Consider the following 8,025-nt stretch of genomic DNA (forward strand, 5'->3'; position numbering starts at 1 on the left):
TGAGCCAATTGGTGGCCCCTCCCTGCTGCCCTCACTCAGGTTTTGCCATGCCCCTCTGTCTGTATTGACGTCTAAAAGGAATTTCTGACTTAACTTCATTTGGCGAGGGAAAATCTTCAAACGTGTCAGATCAACATAAAGCGAAATTAAAGTTCAAATAATAGGAGCGATCATATTATTTGAACTTTAGATCCAAACTTTAAAAAACAAACAATAATGCATTAGTCATATATGTTGAGTGGGGAAAAATCTAGGTGGATTAGAATAACTGTCTTTATACAGAGATCTCGTGGGTTTAATCACACTGATAGACTTTCACTTTCACAGTTTTATCAGTTGAGGTTTGTCACATGTCCACTCCAACCACACGCACATGCACAGCTACTATACAACACAAACATTGACCTTCAGAGATTACCCGAGGCAAAAAGTGCCTCCAGTGAAAGTCCTTTGCCACTCAAATGTTGCCAAGCTTGGCCAGTGATAAGACCGAGCACAGGAGATGTCTGCACTCAGGCCCTGTCTGTCAAACATGAGAGCCTGCTTCCCCCTCTTCACAAGAGAGCGATGGGAGTGATTAGAGAGGAGGAGTGTGAGAAGGGAAGATGGAGAGCCAGGAAGGCAGATATGGAGTGGTTTGGGAATAAGAGGATTGAGGCCACTGAATTGGGAGAAAGCAAAAGGGTCAGAGAGAAAAATGGATTATACTGCATTCCATGAAAACCTGACAGATATTCATTATTCACTTTTTCTCATTTTGACTAATCTGGCACACATGTGAAGGTCATGTCTTTTGTACAAGAATCTTGTCTAAAAAAATCTGTTACATGTGCTAGATGGGAGTGTCCTATTATGGAAGATACAACTTTATTTCCTTTACCAGCTAAACAAAAGATGTAGTTCTCCGGGGATTGAAAAACATAAAATGAATAAAATATAGTTACTGTAGATGTTAAAATAGTGCAAAAATGGCACTTTGGCAAAGATGTTTGGTAAGCAAGCCTGGCTTTTTGAAATGCAAAGTCAGCGATTATAAATGTCTGCATGGTTCATACTGTATGTCTTAATAAGGTGCTAGAAGCTTCAGTGCCTTCTTGTACTAAATTTTGCCTTTGCTTTTCCGCTGACAAGGGAGGGAATTTGCCTTGGGCCAGTCTGTATATTCAACAGCATCACCCCTGAGTCATTTTGGTTCTTGATAAAGCATCGCCTATACACACAAAATAGGACAGAAATATGTTCAAACTTGCTTTTGGCCTTTCACTTTCCACTACGTACGTATACGCCTTTTTCCTCCAACGTAGAATCTTCCAGTAATCAAATACAGCCCAGATGTTGTTTTCACATACTATCTGCTTTCACCATCATTTGACTTTGTTGTGAAAGTGGCCAGAATTGCATTCATGTGGTTGAGAGTGCCTCTGGTCCTGTACCATTTATAACACAAGAGAAGATGGATTGGAAATTCATGGGCTGAATTCTCCTGTGAAGGTTAATCAGAAAATGTGCAGCTGAGCCTTTGCATTAGTGCAAAAGCTCATTTGATTTGCTTCCTCGCCTCTTATGTTTTCCCTCATGATTGATCAGTCACTTCTGTGGAAAAGTTTAGAGGGTGTGAACGTTTTCTGGCTTATTGTTTTGACCCATCTGCTGCATATGCCACTCTACATAGTAGCTATTTTTAGTTTCACTGTGAGTGGAGGAAGTTACAGGCCCCACAAAAGTCATTAGTGCCTTGATTGTAGGTAATTATGAAGTGAAAAGAAAGCTTTTTTTGTTTAATAAATGATGGTCCTTATGTTTCTGGAAATTCTTGTGGGATTTTGTCATCAATTTGACCAGCAATTTTGGGGTTTTGTTGAATGTTTCCTATTAAATTTACATTACAACCCTTTTTCCCCCTCTGAAATGGCTGTCTTTTTTGTCAAGTGGTGACATTACAGAAAAGACAGGCTTTGGAGTCATAATTTCAGCAAGGAATCTTACTTTGTGAGCTATCTGCTTTTTCACCCTCAAATATGTTGCTGGATCTCTTTGGTAACATCAAAGAAATTAGACTGTTTTTACCTCCATTTTACCCTTGTTTATAATGCCAAGTTTCCATAAGTACAGCGCAATGGGCGTTCACTGTAATACGCTACAGCTTTTTGGGGCTATAAAAGCTTTAATTAGGCTGAATGCCAGCTGAAAGAAACCACAGGAAGGACTCCCCACTCATGCAATCCACATACACACATGCACACAACCAGACACACAAACCAGCGCAAATTTAAAAGGTAAAGAAAGGTAGTGGAACTTGTTCTGTGACGTTATTGAAACTGAAGCCCTTGCTCAAATCATTTAGATATGCAAATCACACATTCTTAACTTTGGATAAAGGAAAAAACGTTGAAAGGCAAAGAAAAAAAATGAGGCTACTGAGTTTTCAGTTGCTTTGCGTTTTGATATTCACAAACATTGCAGCATCTTTACAAGTCTGTGGATCAGCCAAAAGAGAATATTAATACTAAGGCCAAGACTCTGCCTCATTCGTAGGAGGAAGGATAGAGGGAATAATAATTCATTTTAAATTTTACACATTTAGGATGGGAGGGAGTTATCTAGAATGAATTACGTTTTTTTTCTTTAAGATGAACTTCAAAATACTAATATTAATCAAACAACAAAGGTAAGATATGTGATTGGGGGGGGAGATAGTGGACCAGTGAAAGCGCTAGAGATGCTGAGTGAAGAGTCTAAAGAGGAAGTCCCTACATTTTGGGTGCCAAACTGTCCTGCAGGTGATGAATGAGCCCATAATGAATCCGCCTCTGGCTGAATAAGCGCAAACTTAACACAGCCAGAAGACATGCTCAATCATGCCAACGAAACTCAGACACTAGGAGTCTTGGTGTTGATATTTACTAGAATTTCTCAATATTTTTGCACAGAAATGACCCAAACCTCCACCAATGTTAAACCATTAGTCATCTCTTGCTAATTCGCTGTGGTTGTCCACCCAAATATTCATGTTTCGTAAGTTATGTCAGATGATAGATTCTTCCCTTGCTGAAAACAGTACGTTCTGCGCTTTTCACCGCTGTCACCAGTAGACTTGATTGTCCGCCTAACACTTTGTAACAATACATCTTCAGTCTGGATAGAATACTATTGTTCAGTGGAAATAGGGTCTTTTGTGCTGTAAGCATCCAGTCATAGCACATCTACAAGCTCAGTACTTAACTCTGAGCACATCAGCAAACACATTCAACGCCTCCACATCGGCCACAACACCCAAACAATGGCAATTAACTCTTTCAGGGAGCAAAAGTAGTTCATTTTCTAATTAGATTTTGTGATGAAGCTCAGAAAATAGTTATTGTAAACCATTGCAAAGACTACATACATAATATATTCCAGTAATATTTCTTCATGTTGTGGCTGCATGTTTTTCTCTGTCTTATGTTAAAATAATAATTTATTAAATGTTTTTGGTATAGACACTAATTTGTGTGTCCAGATAAGGGAGTGTTGTTTGAAATGATGGCATTCATCTATTTAGTTTCAGTGACTCAGCCAAGGTGCTTTTAACTGTTTTGGTGGGTTGACATGGCTCAGTACCTTAGCAAGACTTTTGTGTTGGTTTTTCATTTACTCTGTCTGTTTGTGAGTGGCTGGACCGTGACCTGTAAATCGGCAGTCTTCTAAGCAACTTATGACTCATTCTTTAAAGTGCAGACATCTGGATGGCCGAGAAATTCACAAGTGGTGTGGAGGCCAAACCGCAAAGACGCAACTCTTATGAAAAATCCAAACACTATTGTTAGTAATGGTTCAATGCAGGAACATCTGTGTAAAATCACAAACAATTTAGAGCGCCTTGTGTCTTACATGCATCTACATGCCACTACTAGCTGGAAAAAAACGGGATTCAACTGTTTAGAAAACATGGGGTATTTAACTTTGAAAATTATAGTAGCTTTTCTTTAAATTTTCACATTAACTGACCTTATTATGGAAGCGGAACATGTGATGACTCAATACTGGACAGAGCATTATTTATTACCAGCAAAACCCTAAAAAAAGCAAGAAATGTCACGTCCTCAGATGGGCCACTAATTGGTGTGAATGTGTCAGCTAGGGTTCTGTGGAAGCCACCAGTATCAGTACCCTATGATAACAACAGTTTACATTATAATTTTACATAATTCAACCTCACCCTGTTTCTGTTTTTCTCCACACGCAGCATCACCACTTATAGCACAAGCAATCCGCATCAACGAACAATGGCACACATTTGTTTTCCCCAGATGACTGTGGAGTCTCAATTGAGTCCTTGCAGTGGTTTAGTTGAAATTGCTTGGCATGCATGCATAATTGTGATCTTGCAAACATGGAGTTTTAGCTCATGGATAATTAACAAAATTGAAGTATTGGTCATGGTCTGAAAAACATAAGCACACCAGTTATTCTTCTCAAGTGTACAGCTTCAGATCTTCTGGGAAGGGGTGTGTCTCGGCATAGCTTAAAGGCCAAGACAAGTTCACAACTGACATGCATAACTGTCCAAATTTAAATGAAAGCCTGGTGGTGTCGACTATGCTTCTTGATAAAAGACTACTAAAAGCATGAGCCCAGGATATTGAACTGTTTGGCTAGTTCAGCATTGTGGAATTTGAAAGAGTGCTTATAAGAAGTGAATTTTGCAAACAGCATATTGGACGAGATTCAATTACGTAGAGACACAAAAGATTCCTCATTTACAGTAAAGGGAAAACCAGATAATGTTTCAGGTTGTAACACAACAGCCCACAACACAATAGAGGGACTCCCATTGACCACCAAAATGATCTTCAAATGTGATCATTTTAACAAAGCCACTGCCAAAATGTTGAAATTGCAATAAGGCAGGCGTTTAAAAACATTGAATTGCATCACATGAACATAATTTAACCATTAAATAACTTCCCTAATGACAATTACAATAAACAAATATTCTCATTTTTCAAAAATCCTTTCAGATGTAGTACTGATCAGCAACAGCAAAATAAAGGGCGACTAAGCTTTGAAATCTGAGGAAAATGAAGTCAGTTTTGGTTTGTTTTTCCATGGAATGCTGTTAAACCACAATAAGGCCTGCACTGCTTTTTCTTCTGTGACAAACCCACACACCCAAGCAATTTGGGGGTTAATTTAAGGAGTCCAGTGCAACAGGATAGACATGCTGAATTGAGGAGTCGTTTACCAAAAAGCTCTCAGGCAAGCCCTAAAGCGAGACACTGACAGTGCTTGTGTGTGTATGCATGAGAACTAAATTGTAAAAAATAGTGTGCATGTCCTATTTGGAAGTGTATTGTACTTCACCAACAGGGGTGTTTTTATTGCATATACATCATGTCTAATGATTTTTGGCAAGTTCTTCTGCTGATGGAGCTGCTTCATATATAAAAGAAAACTGCCAATTTCTGCACTTTCTTTATGAGAAACAAGAAGGCTAAAGGCTGATAAGAATACAGCTTTATGATTTAGCGAAACAATGCTCAATCTGTTTACTCTATTGATTATCACTTGGCTAATGGCTGCTCTGCTGCTTTAAGCACATTACAACATATGTTTGTGTACCGTATTTTCCACAGATTTAGGCACAACTAAAAGACTTCAATATTCTCAAAAGCCGAAAGTGAGCCTTATAATCCAATCCGTTTTACTATATATGGATCAATATTGGTTAATGATTGTATGAAATTCTTTTTGGCACCGCTCAATCTAGTTGATGTAAATCACAACTACTAACCACTACTACTCTTATTACTACTAAAGCTTCATCTATTTGATATATAAAATAATCCCTAACCACTACGACTATTACTACTTATACAGTTCCATCTAGTGGGTGTATAGCACAATCCCCTACTACTACTACTACCACTACCACCACCACTGCTAACACTACTGCATCTTATAATACGTACGCCTTATAGTGCGGAAAATATGGTATATGCATATAGGTTTCCTACAATGTGCATTTGGGTGGAAGAATGTCAGTTTCCAGGGTATACATGTGAATAAGTGCGGTACATGTTCATACATTGTTAGTAGGAATTTGCCTGCCTTGTCCATTTTTAGTGGAAGTGTGTGTAGTATGCACTTTGGTGTCACACTTCTGGCAAAGATTGGTTTTGTTCCAAACAAACTGTCTTTCCAGCAAGACAGCCTACAAGCTGTCCTTTGACTTCTCTATTTTTACAAACTGTGCTTTTCCATGCCATGTATCCGCCTCCTTCAGGTTTTTTAACATTTTTCAGTCTTTATGTAATTTACCCACCGACGGTTAGGGGATTAGTATGTTCGGACCATTTTCGATCCATGTTTCCTGCTGCCATAACTGTGCAACAAGAAACATATACTATAAGCTGCATAGATGCACATGTATGAGGTTTCTGACTGTGTTGAATTTGTGAAGTCCCTGAAAGAAAGGTATCAGAAGGGGGAGTTTAACATCTGCTCTGATCAAATACAAAAGAATCTAAAGAGGAAAACATGGAGCGGAAATGACTGTCTGAAGGAGAAAATTAGTGAGACAAGTTGCTTGTATCTGTTGAACATCCTCAAGTCCTTCGTCATCATTATGATTACGTCTGTCCTTGAGAAACAAGATGGGAATAATTGATATCATCCATATTAAACAGTAATGATTCTCATGACTATCAGCAAAGTCACACGATGCAGAGCTTTCACATTCGGCATCTGTTTTGATTAGTTAATAAGAATTCCCAGCCTCACCAATCGGAGGCATCCGTTTTGAAGGCTTCTTAATTATGAATAGTGCTGCTTCTGTTGTTTTGGAGGACAGACATGACTCTGTGTGTGGCTGCGCATGCACTTTTGGCTGTCAATCTCAGTGCACATAGCCCAGTGTGTGTGTGTATATAACCCCAGTGGAGCATGTAACATTAATGAGAGGGCCTAAGACGGGGCTTATCACCAGCTTTCCAGTCCTGGTCAGGCGGTAATTAGCTCATAAATGCTTAGACCCTGTTGACTTGGGGCAAAGAAGGCCGTCACATACACATACGAGTTCGTAGTTGAAATTGCTTTGTACATTCATTACTCAATGCATTATAGTTGACCAATTGGGGAAAAGGTATCTTTAAAAATATTGCTGCTGCTAAGATGTTCTTCAAGTATAAAATGTAAATGCAGTACTTACTCAACTGAACATTACTTTCACATGGACATTATGAATAAGAATACTAAAATGTACTTTTAAATCTCTTCCAAGAGTTTAAAAAAAATAGTTTTTTTCAGTATGAAACAATGCATTTGTACACCAGCTACTTACTCAATCGATGGTGTCCGAACAAATCTAAACAATTCTTGTAAAGCATGTAGTATGATAAATTTCTCTGTGTATGTGTGTAGGTTAATTGATACCTCCTGTCTAGAAAATCCCTGGTTTTCACACCTTCACTCAGTGTTCCCAGAGAGTTTGAAAAAAAAAAACCCTAAAGATAAGATAGCTCCAGTCGCTGGCCTCGGAAGGTTCTTATCTTCATACTCCCACTGTCCAAGCCGGAAATATTGTCTTTTCTCAAGTCAACATTCCTATTTTCTCCCTTTTGTCATTGTTTTTTTGCTTCACTACGAACATATAAACTAGCACCACTGCTGCTGACATTGAAGTGTAAAAAAGGCCACTGGTGTGAACCCCAACCCCCACCACGAAGTCAAAAAGCCTCCAGTGTTTGCACTGAGTCAATGTTAGTGAGAGAGAAAGTTTGGTTTTCTCCTCCTGTCCTGACCACCACCTCTGTCCACGTCCCCATCTGTTCCTTTATTCATCCATCATTTCATCCAAGCTGGTGGCTGTTGTGTAAAAGACCTATATCGTAAAAAACTGTGTGCGGGTGTGTGATAGGTGATGAGGAAAGGGTGTTGCATGCCCTCTGAGGCTGGACAATGACCTCCAACTTGTTACTTTTTCATTACACTGTCCCTCTATCTTTATGCATGCACTCACTCACTCTAAACATCCCATTAGCACAA

The sequence above is a fragment of the Stigmatopora argus genome, chromosome 6, assembly GCF_051989625.1.
Source record: "Stigmatopora argus isolate UIUO_Sarg chromosome 6, RoL_Sarg_1.0, whole genome shotgun sequence".
In the NCBI taxonomy this organism is placed as follows: Eukaryota; Metazoa; Chordata; class Actinopteri; order Syngnathiformes; family Syngnathidae; genus Stigmatopora; species Stigmatopora argus.